The following is a 17,837-nucleotide window of genomic DNA, read 5'->3' on the forward strand; positions in this document are numbered from 1 at the left end:
GATTCCAATGGAAAGATTGGATCAAGTTTAGCCTCTTCTTATTTACTCAATAGGTGATTTAAAGATTGGTCGCTATTCTCTTGAGTATCAAAACATTGCAACTCACGGAGATCATGAGATTCTATCTTACTACATACAGTTCATTGACTTCGCGAATTGTCACTTCAATCTAACGTTCAGAACAATTGCGTAGCAATCCCAAGATGTCACAGCAAATTGACTGCTATTTTTGGTGCTCTTTTAAAAAACAGTATGTGTTTTGCATGACTATTCCGTTTTATGCATTGTCAAAGCAATCATTCACTTATAATGGACTCTAGATAAGTATATAGTTATGCGGCTAATATACGTCAAGCGTACAGCACTTCATTGACATTGACTTCTTTAAAATTTCCAAGTTGAGTGAACAGATAACATAATAGGTCAATATAGCTGTATGAACTGTACTTCGATCGATCTGGTCTTTTAGAGTTAGAGATTGATTTTATTCACATAATCGAAGAAGACTTTGTACTATGCCCTTATTTCTTTTTAGTGTATGTGTGTTCAAAATTTTGATTTTCTTTGTTTTTTACATTTTGTATCAATAAGTTCCTTTTGTGATGTCATTTGAATTACATGCTTTTAATTCAGACTTGAAGAATTTACTAGAATTGTATGATGATGGTAATACTGAAAATTTTAGCGCAGACCTCATAATATGGTAAATACAGAAACAAAATATTTTTTACCTGATCAATTTAATAATGAAGTACTGTTACTGGATGAACAATACATATCTCTGATGCACATCAATTGTCGAAGTTTACAAAAAAACTTTCACTCTATGTCTGAATTCCTAGATCTGATAAAGTGTAAATTCGATTTTATAGTGGTCAGCGAAACATGGCTTTCAGAAGGTCCAGATTGTCTCTTGTCTCTAACTGACTATGAATTTCATGGAAAAGGGCGACCATCCCGTGGTGGAGGAGTTGGAATATTTGCTAGAACTACATTTCATATTGTGGAAAGAACGGACTTGTCTGTGTTTAGTGAAAATATTGAATCACTGAACATCTTTTGCGAGTTTCAGGTTACATGACCAAGGTCAAAGGTCAATGGATATTGGCCATGTTGGGGGGATTTGTTGAATTACCATCATAACTCTGTAAGTGTATTGGTTTAGTTCATAAAACTTGGACATAAGAGTCATCAATTATCACTGAACATCCATGTGAGTTTCAGGTCACATGACCAAAGTCAAAGGTCATTTAAGGTCATTGAACTTTGGCCATTTTAGAGGTAATTATTAGATTGCTTTCATAACTTTCAAAGTTTATAGATATAGTGGTAATCAAGCATCACTGACAAGTTTTAGGTCACATTATCAAGGTCAAATGTCAATGAACGTAGTATTGTATCATATGAATGGTGATTTTTGTGAATAATTATTAAAAGGTTGTTTTTCAAAGTCAGCACTGCTGCTATATTGAATCGCGTGATGCAGGTGAGACCGCCAGAGGCATTCCACTTGTTAAAATGAAGAGCTCAGATTGCAAACGGGTTCTAGGTCCATTTTTCATCAAATTGAATTTTTTTGTCTCAATGTACATGTATAGATTTTTAGTAGCTCTATAAGATGATACCAAAGAAATGTTGAGATTCCCATTAAAGAATGAACAAAATTGGCAAAGAAAAATAATTTTTTGTTTCACCTGCATAGCAGAGTGAGACTACAGGCGCTGCTTTTCCGGCGACGGCGACGTCGTCAACACCAAATCTTAATCGAAGGTTAAGTTTTTGAAATATTAGCATAACTTAAAAAGTATATGGACCTAGTTCATGAAACTTGGCCATATGGTTTGTATCAGGTATTACTGAATATCCTGCCTGAGTTTCAGGTCACATGACCAAGGTCAGAGGTCATTTAGGGTCTATCAACTTAGACCATGTTGGGGGAATCAACATCAAAATCTTAATCTAAGGTTAAGTTTTTGAAATGTCATCATAACTTGAAAAAAATTGGACCTAGTTCATGAAATTTGGACATAGGTTAATGAAGTAGTACCGTAGTACCGAACATCCTGCCTGAGTTTCAAGTCACATGACCAAGGTCAAAGGTCATTTAGGGTCCATGATCTTTGGCCAAATTGGGGGTATTTGTTGAGTTACCATCATAACTTTGAAAGTTTATGAATCTGATTCATGAAACTTGGACATAAGAGTAATCAAGTATCACTGCATATCCTGTGCGAATTTCAGGTCACATGACCAAGGTCAATGAACTTTGGCCATGTTGGAGGTATCTGTTGAATTACCATCATAACGTTGAATGTTTATGGATCAGTTTCATGAAATTGGACATAAGAGTAATCAAGTATCACTTAACATCCTTTGCAAGTTTCAGGTCACATGATCAAGGTCAAAGGTCATTTAGGTCAATGAACTTTATCCAAGTTGGGGTATCTGTTGAATTACCATAATAACTTTCAAAGTTTATGGAGCTGATTCATGAAACTTAAACAGAAGAGTAATCAAGTATCACTGAACATCCTGTGCGGGTTTCAGGTCTCATGATCAAGGTCAAAGGTCATTTAGGCTCAATGAACTGAGACCATGTTGGGGGAGTCAATATCGAAATCTTAACCTCATGTTAAGTTTTTGAATTGTCATCATAACTTAAAAAGTATATGGACCTAGTTCATGAAATCTGGACATAAGGGTAATCAACCTACCTGAGTTTCAAATCACATGACCAAGGTCAGAGGTCATTTAAGGTAAATGAACTTCGGCCAACTTTGGGGTATTTGTTGAATTACCATCATAACTTTGAAAGTTTATTGGTCTACTTCATGAAACTTGGTCATAAGAGCAATCAAGTATCAATGAACATCCTGTGCGAATTTCAGATCACATGACCAAGGTCAATGAACTTTGGCCATGTTTGGGGTATCTGTTGAATTACCATAACTTATAATGTTTATGGATCTGATTCATGAAACTTGGACATGAGAGTAATCAACTATCTCTAAACATCCTGTGCGAGTTTCTGGTTACATCACCAAGGGTCAATGGACTTTGAACATTTTAGAAGTCAATATTAGATTGCTGTCATAACTTGCAAAGTTTACATCAGGGTAGGAATTAATTTTTTTATTTTAGGGGCTACTTTTTTTTTTACATTGGGGCTACCACTGAATATCTTGGGGCTATTTTCTAATTCATGGGGCTACTTTTTTTATCGCATATCAGCAATTACCTTTTGACATTCCGAGACTCAATGAGATGCCTGAAAGCTCAGAACATTTATAAGTGTTATTACTGTAGGCTACAGGCCTTACAATAAACAACAGTGATCCCACCAGAGCAGTGGCGTACCTAGGATTTTTCACAGGGGGGGCAAATTCGTCCGCCCAAAAATGTGACAAGCAAAAAATATAAACAAGTCTTCAACCACAAATATAAGATTTCGTACCAGAAAAAAATTGACAAGCATTAAAAAAAAAAAAAAAAAAAAAAAAAGTGCATGGGTTGTGACTCGTCAGGGGGGCAGACTCCCCCCCCCCCCGGCCCCGTAGGTACGCTAGTGCACCAGAGCTTCACACACTTCAGATTCGAGCCAATCGAGGCCCCAAGGCCAAGACTTTATTGTCGATTGTCTCTGTACAGTACTGTTTTCTGTTTCTTTTTTGGCTTATCCTTCTCAACAGTATCTCGATTTAGAGAGGCTTCTGGCGCTGGCCGTTTGGCAGAGCCAGGTTGAACTCGAATTAGAAACTTATCCATCTCGCACTCCGACTCGACGATGTCGATAATCAGCGCTGTCACAATCACCAGCTGATCGCATACAATTCTGTGCATGCCTAGTACACATAATATACCGTACGATGCACGTGGTCTCGTTACCAGCTGTGCAGTCTAATCGTGCACGCGTACATGTACATAAGCCATGCGGCAAGTGCGTCAATAATTCTAAAAACCCCGTGCTAAAGACTATGCGTACTCCGCATCCCATATTGCATTGCGCGTTTATTTTACAATCGCGAAGCTTCCGGTGTTACGGAAGGTTCGGATATTGCTCATCGACCGTTCAACTTAAAGCTGGCAAGGGCGATATAAAAGATGCGCTTGCTCCGCCGCCGGAGAACGTAATTATGTGAAGTATTTTTTACATTGTCGATGGTATTTTATTGGGGCGATTCTGAAATAAAAAGTCGCCCCAAAGCATTGGGTTTTGAGAATTTTTAGGGGCGATTTGGGCTGTCATGGGGGCAAAATCGCCCATCGCCCCCGTGTAATTCCTACCCTGGTTTACATAGTTTATATAATGTGGATATAGGGGTAATCAAGTATCACTGATAAGTCTTAGGTCACATGATCAAGGTCAAACGTCATTGTCATTGAACGTAGTATTGTATCATTATATATGAATGGTATCCTTTGTGAATAATTATTTTATAGTAATTTTCAAAGTCAGCACTGCTGCTTATATTGAATCGCGTGATGCAGGTGAGACTGCCCGAGGCACTACACTTGTTTTCTAAAGGGATTCTATCAATTTCTGTTTGGTTGCAAAAGGGGTTAGGTCCACAAATTTTTTTTTTATGAATGTTAACAAAAATTAAGACAGGTAGATTTCTTTTGTACCCAATTTTACGTTCACCTGGTAGGGTATCATGAAAATTAAGTTTCGCACGCATAAGAATATTGCAATATGGGAGAATAAAAAAAAATGATTTTCTTCGAGTTGATCTAACCACTTTTGCAACAAAACCAGTGAAAAAAATACACGGGAGCGCTGAGCGATTTTGCTCTCGTAAGCTTTGAAATCGCACTTGCAAACCCAGTAGAGAGAGCGATCGGGAAAAAAAAAAATCGCTCCCGTGATCTTGTGTACAGTAACTAGCTCGGCCATACGTCCGCTGTCTTCCCTTCGTGCATGGGTTATAACGTGCACGTAATGTACCATTCACATCAAAGAATCTTTGTTCACATTCACAAAGCTCAGCGCAGTGAGCGCACTAGTACGGTACGTACGGTAGATGAAAAAATGGCAGCCGTGTGTTGCTGCCCTCTACGTTCAATGAGGTGTGCTTTTATCACTGATCTCGAGATCAGCGGCTTTTATCAAGGCTTTCCGATTAGAATATTCGATATCCTGGCGAATCAATGCGAGCGACAAGTTCTGAACGCACGCACGTAGATTACAAGTGCAAAGCAGCGGCACAAATCGCGATATATAGCGACTGGTAAATACGTCTAGTAAAGATGATGACGTCATCCAAGATGGCAACTTACGTTGACCAACAAAAGGATCGAAGATGACGATGTTTCGATATCATTTGAAAGGAATTAGCGGTAACTGCGGTCTAAGGTACGATACTTCTGAATTTTATAAATTTTTTCGTAAATATGGATGTGATTTCTTTTTCATAATGTGACATTTTATGTACAAAAAAACGATCGGAAAATCGGGTTTCCGAATATTAGATCTAACGTTACTGCTAATACGTTGTCTGTACGTTCGGGCCTCCAAGGTCTTCAGTCTATGCATGGTCTACATGTATGTATTGGTGAGTGAGCCAACGCAGTTCAGCGGAACAACCAAAATACAGAGACTGAAGCTTTTGGTCTACTGCCAGGCCTGTCGTGCGTATGCTGCTCGCTCCGGTCCACATCAGAAAGGGGTAGTTGTGAGCTTTGGTGATCAGTTCATTTTAGGCTCTAGTCACGTGAAAAAGCATTCAGCTATGAGGCATACCACGTGCCTCATTTATTATGAGCATTAAGCATTTGTTCCTAAGGAAACTGCACACTAAATTATGCTCATTTACTAATCAAAATCCATGAGAAGTGTACTCTATTCTATTGGATACTGTACAAAACATATTGAATACCAGCCTTTCATGTATTATTTTACAGTTGTAGAGTAACCTCTCTTTATCTCTTTCAAAGTTTCAGGATCACTCACACAGCCGCATTAAAAATTTGATAATCAGATTTTTCTACAATAGCACTGAATAAAGACAAATGGCAATATATATCTAAGTAAATCATTCATTACTTTTATTATTAAAAAAATAGTAGAGATGGCACATTAAATCAAATGGCATTATTGCAATCATTACTTTTGTTGGTAAAAGAAATAAAGAAATAGTACGGATGGCACATTAAAATACAACAAACAATACTTCAAATTTAACATGTCTAAAATGATAATTACAAATGATATGTTTCCTTTTTTTATTTTTAAAATGGCTCTAGCAAATTAAAAAATGGCTCTTGGAAATTGAAAATTGGCTCCCATAAATTTGTGACCAGTGAGAAAAATGGCTCCTGTAAAAAAAAAAGTATTTTTTTCCCTGAACCAAACTCTTCTGAAGAGCTTATTTGTCAAAAGGGGTTAGGTCCATTTTTTATAAATTGTATTGTTTTCTGTCTCCAAACCCATAGATTTTTAGTCGGTCTGATGATACCAAAGAAAATTTGAAATTCACATTAAAACGTAAATAAAAGTAGGCAAAGAAAAATCACTTTTTTATTCAAAAGAGATAGGATTCATTTTAGTTTGCTTGCAAAAGGGGTTAGGTCCACAATGGTAACTTTTGAAAAAGTATATAGAAATAAAATTGAAGACAGATTATTTGTATACCCAATTTTATGTTCACATGATAGGGTACATGTAGTACATCATGACAATTTAGTTTCTCATAAGAATATTGCAATAAGTGAGAATAAAAAACATGATTTTTCTTGGAAAAGTCAAATATGGACCTAACCCCTTTTGCAACCAACCTCATCAAATGTAGATAACGCCCCCAAAATGGTGGTTGCTAAAGTAAATATGGTACCTAGCAACTGTTGCTATATGAGGAGAAATCAGGTTGGCACCCCCTGCTAAAAATGTTCAGCACTATTTACTCTACCTGTCAGCCAAATTTCATGCTTGTACCATAATCTGAACAATTCATGCTATATTTTGCATCATCTAGACTATTATCACTCTGTATCGGCCGCACAGAAACGCTGTTAGCGTAACATTTGCGCTAACAAAGGGCCCTGTTACAACCTGTAATGTCGCTGCGATGGCTAATGTCAAAGTAATGCATTATTTACATCTGGGATCAACGCTTGACATCACAATCTGTATACCATTATTCATTAACAAATCAGCTACTAACAACATGGGTAGAATGACCGCACAGAAAGCACTGTCAAGGTGCCGTTAGGCGCGAGTGTTGTTGGGATTTGAGTTTGTTTAATTTGTGAGTAGTGATCTAGATTTAACTTGAGATTTAGTTATGATTATTTGCACATCCTATAAGTTTAAAATCTTGTCTAGGAAAGGGAAGAGGAATGTAAATCATTATTATATAGGCCTACAAAAATTTCCTATAACATTGTAAACATGAAATGACAGAAAGAAGTAAATATATATTTACTAATTTAATTTTAAAAACAATATTGAATAAGCTTGAAAAGATTAAGAAAATTAGCCTATCATGATATTACGAGGGAGATTCTGTACCAAAAAACTTTCAATCCCACATCCCACAATTTCAAAATGCTACTTCGCCATTTCAAGTCCGATTTCAATTCTGTTTGCTTTATATGAATAGCACTAGGTGGGGGATTCAAAACTTAAATCACAGAAAATGCCTCATCTTCTTTATTTGTTGACAGATATTGATTTTTTTACTTCCATCTGGTAGAGCTGCATGAGGTTCACCAAACTTGTACACAAATTTATGCAAAATTTATTCATAAATCACAAAAAATGCTTTTTCTTCATTTGTTGATCAATTTCAATTTTGTTTGCTTTATATGATAGCTTGAGGTGGTGATACAAAATTTCAACACAGAATTTTGAAATTCATTCAATATGCTAATTTATTCATATATTTTCAAAACTCATAAAAATTATAAAAATTACTTATTTATTTGTTGATTGATTTTGATTACTTTTGTTCCATCTGAGAGCTCCATGAGGTTCACCAAGGATCTACACAGAGTTAAGAAATTTTGACTAGAAAGTTATTTATGCTTAGTTTATATGAAATTTATCCATAGATCACAAAAAATGCTTCTATGCATGTCATTTCTTCATCAATTTCAATTTTATATCCTCAATTTATGTCACCAATATAATTCACTACAGTGTCAACTGGGCTGAAATTAAAATTGTGTTAAATTTTGTTGCGAGATGCCGGATGAGCTCCACATCATTGATGTGCTAGTTTGAAAATGCTCTTCACAGACTTCACTCATGCTCATGATAAGAGTATTTTGCCATTGATGATTATCATGCGATAAATTTCATCAGCTATTGTTCTTCTTTCTAATGTAGGGTCTATTCTTAAAAATGTCTTCAAACACTTAAACAATTATATATCTTGGAAGAAAAAAAATCTTGATGAAAAGGATCATATCTTGGCACTAATCAACATCCCCTGCTACATGTATATACCCATTCTTAAAGAGGTACTCCAGGCTGAAGAAAATAACGCGGTTTGAACCGTAAAGTGAGACAAACAAAACACTGACAAATTGATAAAAATTGGAAATGAATACAAATAATTATGGTATCTTAAAATTTTGCATTAGGCCTATTTCGGTGAAATTTATATTCATGTGTTCAGGAATATGCAATGAGGGTCTGTTGTATCATACAAAATTACGTTTATTTAAATTTTGTCCACCCAGAATATTGCTTTAAAGATCATAATTTTGCTACTCGGAAGACATCCACACATTTGAGACAATTTCGAGTTCATTTCAATAAAATCAGAAAAAGGGGAAAGAGCTAGAGGAAAGAGGCATCATCGTTCCATTTATTGCATATTCATGGCCACATGCTGCTCAGTAATTCATTTGCAAAATACAGTATTAAATTTTTAAAAATAATTTTGTTATTTTATCTCACCCGGCCTGAAGGGCCCGATGAGCTTATGCTGTGGCGTGTCATCCGTCGTCTGTCCTCCGTCCACAATTTCAAAATACTTCTTCGCCATTTCAAGTCCGATTTCAATTCTGTTTGCTTTATATCAGCGCTTCTCAACTGGTGGGCCGCGAAGCTCTTTTAAGGTGGGCCGCGAGAAGCTCCAGAGAAGAAAAGAAAAATAGGGGGAAAATTATGGTATATTTAACATGTTCTATTTAATGTCCAAAAATGGTATGTTTGATCGCTCTCCGTGTGTCAAACAAAGGTAAAGGCACGTCTATAGGTAGCATGTTTTGATATACACATTGTATGATGGTTTCGATCAAACTTTGATGTGAACCTCAGGCCTATGCATATTGTGTATATATGAAGTTAATTATCGCCCATTCACCGGACCTTTGCAAATGCATTTATTTCTCAAACTGATTGCTTCTAATGTGCTTAAGAGCTTTATGTTCAAATTTCACGAAACTTACTTTCATAAAAATGGACCATGTTTTAAAGCGAAAGGATGAGGGAGGAAACAAATCTACTGTTGAAAAGTCTCAGCAAGTTATACTGTAAGAAAATATGAGCCTGAATACATCAAATTTGGATTTATCATAACTGTGCGGTGATGCAAAACCAAAAGCAATGTGTTGAATGTGCTGAAGTTATTGTTTTGATTTGATTTGATTAGATTTGAATTTATTTTTCCACTTTCGTTTACAATAACAAATCATATATGACAATAATACATATCAATCAAGAAATAGTTACACAAAATCGAAAAATTAACAATAATTTGTCAAAAAAGATAACAAAAGTGGGGGAACCTAAATTAAAAGCAAAGCTTGTATTGCTTAGGACCCAGTGAAATAACATTTTTTATTTATACAACATTAACAAAAAAAAATAAAAACAAATTTGTTGGTTGGAAAATACTTGATTTTGTAAGAAAAGAAAAAAAAAATAATGATAACGGTGACAATATTTATAATAGCAATTATTATGCTATAGTAACTATAATCCTGCGAAGACGGACATGTAAAATAGAATATGGGACAGACAAAATTACAAAACACAAACATATAACAAGAACAAAAAATTATAGCATAAAACTTAAACGAAAATTAAATATTTCATACCCTGAAGAATTACTGTCGAAACAAAATTGTCATAGCATCAGATAAAACATTTTAAAATTTAAATATTTAAATAAGGTAACACTGCGCGTATGGAATAAATAATAAAAGAAAGCAAGAGTGATAATGCAAAATCATTCAGATGATCAGGACAGATAATGTATGGGTGCGCGCGTAGCAGGAACAATAACTTAATCTTTGTATTTTAAGAGTAACGATAATTTCAATCTTTTTTTAAATACATATAAAGAAGGAGAATTTTTTAAGTAATCAGAAAAAGAATTCCAGAGGTTTGGACCTTCATATATAAACGTATTTTTAGCGAAGAGAGTTCTAAGCAAAGGCAAATGAAACTCTTCTGATCGTCTCGTTGGGTAATAATGAATTGCGCGATTTCTTAAAAACATATTATCGAAAGAATTTGGCAACAAATCGTTAGTATACTTAAACATAAATTGACCTAATTGAAGCAGATATAAATCTTTTACTTTCAGAATACTACTATCATAGAAAAATGGATCAGTATGAGCACGAAAATCTACTTGATTAATAATTCTAACCGCTCTTTTTTGCAACAATAAAAGTTTGTCTAAGATAGTTTGGTGAGCGTTGCCCCAAGCAAGTAAGCCGTAATTCAAATACGGTAATGTTAGAGAAAAATATAATGTTAGTAAGGCAGAAGGTAGAAGTTGGATCTTTAGTCTATTTAGTATACCTATGTTGCGTGAAATCTTTTTAGAAATATTATCGATATGAATCTTCCATGAAAGCTTATTGTCAATTATTACACCAAGAAACTTAGAATATAATACCTTTTCTAAGGGAGTGTCATCAAAAACTATATCAGCTGGTAAGGCATCAATTGAATTACTAAAAAGGATATATTTGGTCTTTTCTAAATTTAGAGATAATCTATTTGCTCGAATCCACTGAGTAATGTTTTTTAGTTCAGTATTCACAATTTCAACAAGGGTGTTTGGATTTGAATGAGAGAAAAACAAGTTTGTATCGTCAGCAAATAATATAAAAGATGCCATATCTGATGATCTATAAAAATCGTTGATATAGATAATAAACAATAGAGGGCCTAACAAACTCCCTTGAGGGACACCACAAGTAATATCCCGCAATTCAGAGGAACAGCCATTCAGAAAAATATATTGTTTTCTATTGGAAAGATAACTCCTGAACCACTCCAAAGCCTTCCCACGTATACCATAATGTGAAAGTTTATGAAGTAAAATATTGTGGTTGATAGTGTCGAAGGCCTTGGAGAAGTCCAGGAGTATTCCAACCATATGAGAAGATGAATCGAGAGCATGGGCTACCTTTTCAACAAGTGATAATAACGCATGATTTGTACTATGTTTTGCTCTAAACCCATATTGATTATCACAAAAAATATCATGATCTTTTAAAAAAGCAATTGTTCTTTTATATATCAATTTTTCTAAAACTTTTGAGAGGGATGACAATAAAGATATAGGGCGATAATTGTTCACATCTTGATTGTCGCCTTTTTTAAACAATGGAATGACCTTTGCTATCTTCATCGTATTTGGCACTATCCCATCTAAAAAAGACAAATTAAATATATGTACGAGTGGATCAACAATAAAAGGTATTATCCCCTTTAATATAACATTGTTGATACTATCAAAACCAGAACTCTTTTTGTTATTTAAATGAGAAACAATATCCATTACCTCACTCATGTGAATTGGAACAAAGAAAATAGAGCTTGAATTTGGAGGATTTAAAAAATCTTTAAAAGATTTATTTGATGTAGGTATTTTTTGTGCTAACTTCTCACCAATTAAGGAAAAATGTGTATTAAACAGGTTAGCAATTAGGTTGGGATTATCGATTACATCATTATCTCTTTTTATCTTAGTAATTTCATTTTTGTTTTTGGTTAAATTCATAGCTTGTTTGAGGACTTTCCAGGTATTCTGCATGTCGCGTTTATACAACTCTAAGCGACTTGTAAAATATTTCTTCTTTTCAAAACGCAAAATTCTGGTTAAAGCATTCTTATATGAAGTATATTTTTGTTTTGTTCTATCTGTAAATTCGGATTTGTATTTGTAGTACAATTTATTCTTTTTATTTATACACTTTAAAAGAGATTTCGATATCCAGGGAAGTCTAGGAGTAATTTTATAATTTGTTTGACATTTTTGAAGGGGAATACACGCATCTAGTTCTTTATTCAGAATATCTAAAAATATGTTGTACGAACTATTAACATTATCAGTGTTGTAGACATTTGACCAGTCTACGTGCTCTAAACTCGCTCCAAGTCTAGCTATGTTTTCAGGGGAAGCTTGACGTCTTAATTTGGGAGGCTGTCCACCACTACTTAAATTAGAAAGAGTAAACTGAGAGAAAATTGGGTAATGATCAGATATATCAGACAGTATGACATATGAATTGGGATGCGGAATAATGTTACTGAAGATATTATCAATCAATGTTGCCGATACATTAGTGACACGAGTTGGCTTAGTAACAAGAGGAAAGAATGAATTTGATAAAAATGTTTCTAAAAAATCATGACATGAACTTTCATTATTATATTTTAGTAAGTTGATATTGAAGTCGCCCATTATACAACAATCTTTATTATTCATTACTGGATTATGCAAAATATTCCTGAGGGATGACAGGAAGTCAATGTTATTGCTATTTGGAGGGCGGTAAATTACACCAATTATCATATTTCTCCGGCCTGGCAATTGGATTTCAATAAAAAGGGATTCTAAGATATCATTCATTATAGTAACATCCTTGCAAATATTGAAAGAATATTTTTTTGAAACGTATAGGCCAACACCGCCCCCAGACTTTTCTATCCGACTATTGAAAATAAAATCGTGTTCATATAAGGCAAAAGGTGGGTTAGGATTCGTGGACAACCAAGTCTTAGTGAGCCCAATTACAGAGGGAAGACATTGAGATGAATTATCTAAGAGCAATTGAAAATCATCAAAGTGTCTATTAATGCTTCTAATATTCAAATGAAATAAAGAAAATGTATTTTTATCGTTATTATTGCACAAAACGTTTTTAAATTGCTCGTTAGAAATATACTCAGTTAAGGAATTGGCTATAGCATCGTCGTATCGATCATCTGGAAGAGAATTAAACGCTAAATGATTATGTAATGTATCCATTTTAACCATTGATAATACGAGCGTTTTGTGACGGGTAGAAAATACAATAAATATGATAAAGCACAGTATCCTGGAGAGGTGATTCAGAGTATAGACCTACTATTCCGGCGAGGGTATGAAAGAAAAAGGTAAGACGAAACAAAACATGTAAATGTGAACAGATACAAACGGAATACAAACACATAACATTTACAAAAACATATGAATTAAAAAAGATCTTCGCAGGATTGAAAAACACATGACTCAGGTATGAGAAATCGTAATACATCATTACAAAAAACACGAAATTTGAGCTCCCTGGTATTAAACAAAGTTTAAGAAATAGATTTTCAATAAAGCAGATAGAAAAAAAAAAGAAAAAAATTGAGATTTTTGTTGATGTAAAGGAAACACATTATGAATTAATACTTAATGTAGGAAACAAAGGAAGGGGAGAGAGAGAGGAGATTGCAAGTGAAAGGGGAAAAACAAAATTGTATCTTCTTCAACGTCATAGTGAAACAAATATATGACAACTTTGCACTAACTACAATATATACAATATCAATATACTCATATCAACTGACTCTTACGAACATAAGAATAGAACAAGAACAAAGTTAATTTTTTATAACATGCAAACAATTATTGGAAAAATGATCACGACAACTAAGAACTGTCGAAAAAAAAAATCTAAGAATGATTTGATCTGTTAAAGATAGTTTTCTTCTATTTTTTTTTTTATTGAAAACGAGATTTGTTTATAAAAGAAATCAACAGAAAAAAAAAGGATAAGGATGGTTAAGATAATTTCAAACAGCTAAGTAAAACTGAGTGTCTTAAGAGAACGCAACCCGCTAAATTTATATTTTTGTGGGTTTTTTTTTCAATCAAATTAGTGCAAAAGCATGGCTCATATAATAACTGAAATAGAAAAGTGACTAATCATCGGAATTATAAAACAAAAAAAAAATAAAAATAAAACAATTACGCCATCCATAAAGGACGAATACATTTAATTTGTGCGACCTAGATGAAAATCTAATTAAGTATTCCGTAATGGCCAACAAATCTGCCATACAACAGATGCATTTAGCATGCCACGAAGAAATGAAAATAGATGGAAATAAATAAATAAGCGAACAAATAAAAAAATAAAAATACATAGATGCATATAGGGAGGTTCATACAGCTTTCAGAGTATAGGAGTAAATACATCAATAATTATACTTCATTAAGTAGGCGTGACGATATAATGAATACTTGCCAACATTTATGAAGCTTGTCATTAGAGCTGTGATAGAACATGAATTATCAAAAGGTAAGGTAACGGTCATTGCCTTGGTAAATCAGTAAGGTATTCATTTTTGTCTCCCTGATCGTTTGCACCGGAGATGCCAACCATTCCGGAACACTCATGAGAATAAAAATAAAATACGACGAGCCGAAGAGCCAAACAAAAGAGTTTTAATCGTAAGAAATCATGAAGTGCAGCCAGACTCCTTTGCCTAGCTATCAATTTAAGAAGAACCGTACCTACATGAGAATAAATTGTATTAAGTGTTCCACAATGCCTAGCAAATCTGTGTATATGAGCATGCCATAATAAAGGGATATTCACAAACGTAACAGACACATACAAAGAATTAAACTAATCAAAATAAACAAATGCACAACAAAACGCATACCACTTACGAAGTCATTCTATGCAACGAGAATGAATGTTACGTAATAGCACGTGTGGGAAGAGAAAAACAAAAACGAAAGAATAATTCAGTACGACCTCATCATTAGACCTTGAACAGGCCAAAAGGATGAATTAACAAACGGTCATTGCTTGAGTATTTGTATTCAGCTTGAGTATTTTCACTGCGAGCAGTGAAAAGCTGATCAAAAGGTTTGCACATGCAAACAATGACAAGATCAATTCCTTCACCCGTCATCAATTCAGGAAGAGCGTAATAGAACATTTTGGATCTAAAATAAAGTATGCCGCAAAGGTCGGCAAATCTTTATTATAATTTCATTTTGCGAAAAGAGTTCAACCGAGGAACCTTGTTTGCATGAACTGAAAATAAGCAAACAACGAAATTAATCGAAATAAGAACAATTTTTTGGTTGTCCAATGAGTGGAATTTTTAGTCGGAAAAAAGGCTTTTATTTGAGAATGATTTGCAATTTTTGGTCGGAAAAAAATTAATTTCGTAAAATATTTATTATTTTTAAACCTTTTTTTTTTTGGGGGGGGGGGTGGCAGAAATAACTATCAAAAACCTTCCAAAGTAGTTTTTTAAAGCTATATTTCATAGTTCCTTTTTCAGAGGGTCGGTCGGTTGAGGACAACAACCAAATAATAATCTTATTTTTGCCTAAATACGGGGAAAGCAAAACCTTTTCAAGATATCTAGGATACATGCATTAACAATGGCATTAACACGACGTATTTGAACACATATGGAAACAAATGAAACAAAATAAATAATAAAAAAATGAAAACAAATGACCATGCATAGAATGTCAATTGGAATGATCAACAAATATTAACACAACTCATAGTTGAAAAAAAAAACATATAAACTGCATCATTGAATACTTAAGGACGTTCCACAGTTATATTTGTGCGCATTATGATCTGCGCATAGTTTACACTCTGCGCGCTGACGTCACAATGAATGAACAGGTGATTAATTAGCTGCGGGTATGAGCTGATTTTTCTCATCTTCTGCACTTTAACTGCAGATCCGACACTGGCACTGACAGTGCTGTTAAACTTAAAATTGCAAACATATAGCACTATTAATAGATTCTCCATTCTAACGATACAATTATTAACTCTCTTGCGAAATTTGATGACTTTTTCATGTATTTTGAATGAGTAATGGAGGTTTAAACTCATTGTAGTAATCTTGGGCGGTCTAAAAATGCCAAATTCTTTTGAATGTGTAATTCTTAAGAACATCAATTTGGGTGAACTTTGAAGCTCTATAGCAAAAAATCAAGCACATGGACCTATGTTAATTTTTGCATATTTCGAATATTAAGGTTCTAAAGTATCTATGTGCAAAGTTTGGTGAAAATGACATGAATTTCACTTTAACTGTGGAACGTCCTTAAATCATGACAATTTGTGATCCCATGTATAGAATATAAAGTAAAATTGAACTGCAAATGGAAACATTGGTAGAATTACATGTTGGCAATTCATCGAATTTCGAATAGAGTAATTCAGAAATCCTGAAAAAGTTAATATATTATAATGACCTGAACATTTTTATATTGATCTGTTCATGATTTCAACAGTTTTGACCAGTTCAATATAATAGTTCGGCATTTAAAACTGAGATTTCTTCGAAAATAATTTGTGGAGAAATTATGTATGATAGACAGATTACTTGACTTCACAGTTTTTCCACTTCCCAGGTCTTGTCAATGTTCAGATGCAGTGGTTGCCATGTTTGAAGGAAATCTCTTTGTTCTGTTTATGCGGATTCCTGTAGACAGATTTTCCTCGCTGTGGAGCTTGAATGCAGCTGCAGCAAGATAGACGTCCGCGTTCCTCGGGGATCGTGGCCATTTGCAATTCCATGTAGATAATAATGTGAATGTACAGCAAATGAAACATTGGTAGGCCTATATAAAAACATGACACTCAAACACTCTCAGATCGGTTGTCATTTCATCAAATTTGAAAAAGGTAATTTATAAATCCTGAGAAGTGAATACATTATAATGATCTGAAAATCCAGTGTTCTGTTTATGATTTCGATAACTTTGATCAGGTTGGTATACTAGTTCGGCATACAGTATAAAACAGAATTTCTTCGAAAATAATTTGTGAAGAAACTTCAATAATTTTTAGCAGTTTAAAGTTTGGCATATAAAACTGGAAATTCTTCAAAAATAATTTGAGAAGAAGTTATTACATAATTATTAAAGACAAGATTACTTAACTTCGAAGTTGGTCCACTTTCCGGGTCTAGTCGATGTGCCAGATGCTGGTTGCCTCGTTTGAAGGAAAATCTTCGTTCCGTTTATGCGGATTCTTGTAGACAAACGTTCCTCTCTGCGGAGCTTGAATGCAGCTGCAGCGAGGCGTCCGCGTTCCCTTTTCATGGCGGGTGGGAGATCCGTTCTGATGGTGACACGGGCGAATTGTTCATCGGGCGTGGTCATCTGATCGGACGTCCCTGGCGTAGTCGCGGCCTGGGGGATGTTTCGAGTAGAGTCCTGGCTCGTAGAAGGCATGTCATCAGCCTGCTTGGGGCGTTGCCTTGAAGACTGCTCAAACGCGTTCAATAAGCGATCGCGATCCGCCATTCTGACGAATCGTATGATAATTGGTCGAATCGTGGGCTGGTTACTAGCTCGTTGGGGGGCAGGCAGACGATGTGCATTTACGAAGGGAATCCGGACAGCTTCAGTTCTCGAGATTTTCATAAAATGAACAAAGATGTCATAAACAGTTTCATACACATTCTCATTAATGCCCCGCTCCCCGACTCCATACACCAAAAGATTTTGCTTTCTTTCGTGAATTTCTAAGAGAGTTATCTTTTCCTCCAATAGTTTAGTTTTTGAATCAATCTCCTCTTTCAACCTAGGCAATTTTTCTTTTTCTACTTGATCAATCCTACCCGA

This window comes from Lytechinus pictus, chromosome 9 (genome assembly GCF_037042905.1).
Source record: "Lytechinus pictus isolate F3 Inbred chromosome 9, Lp3.0, whole genome shotgun sequence".
NCBI classification, from domain to species: domain Eukaryota; kingdom Metazoa; phylum Echinodermata; class Echinoidea; order Temnopleuroida; family Toxopneustidae; genus Lytechinus; species Lytechinus pictus.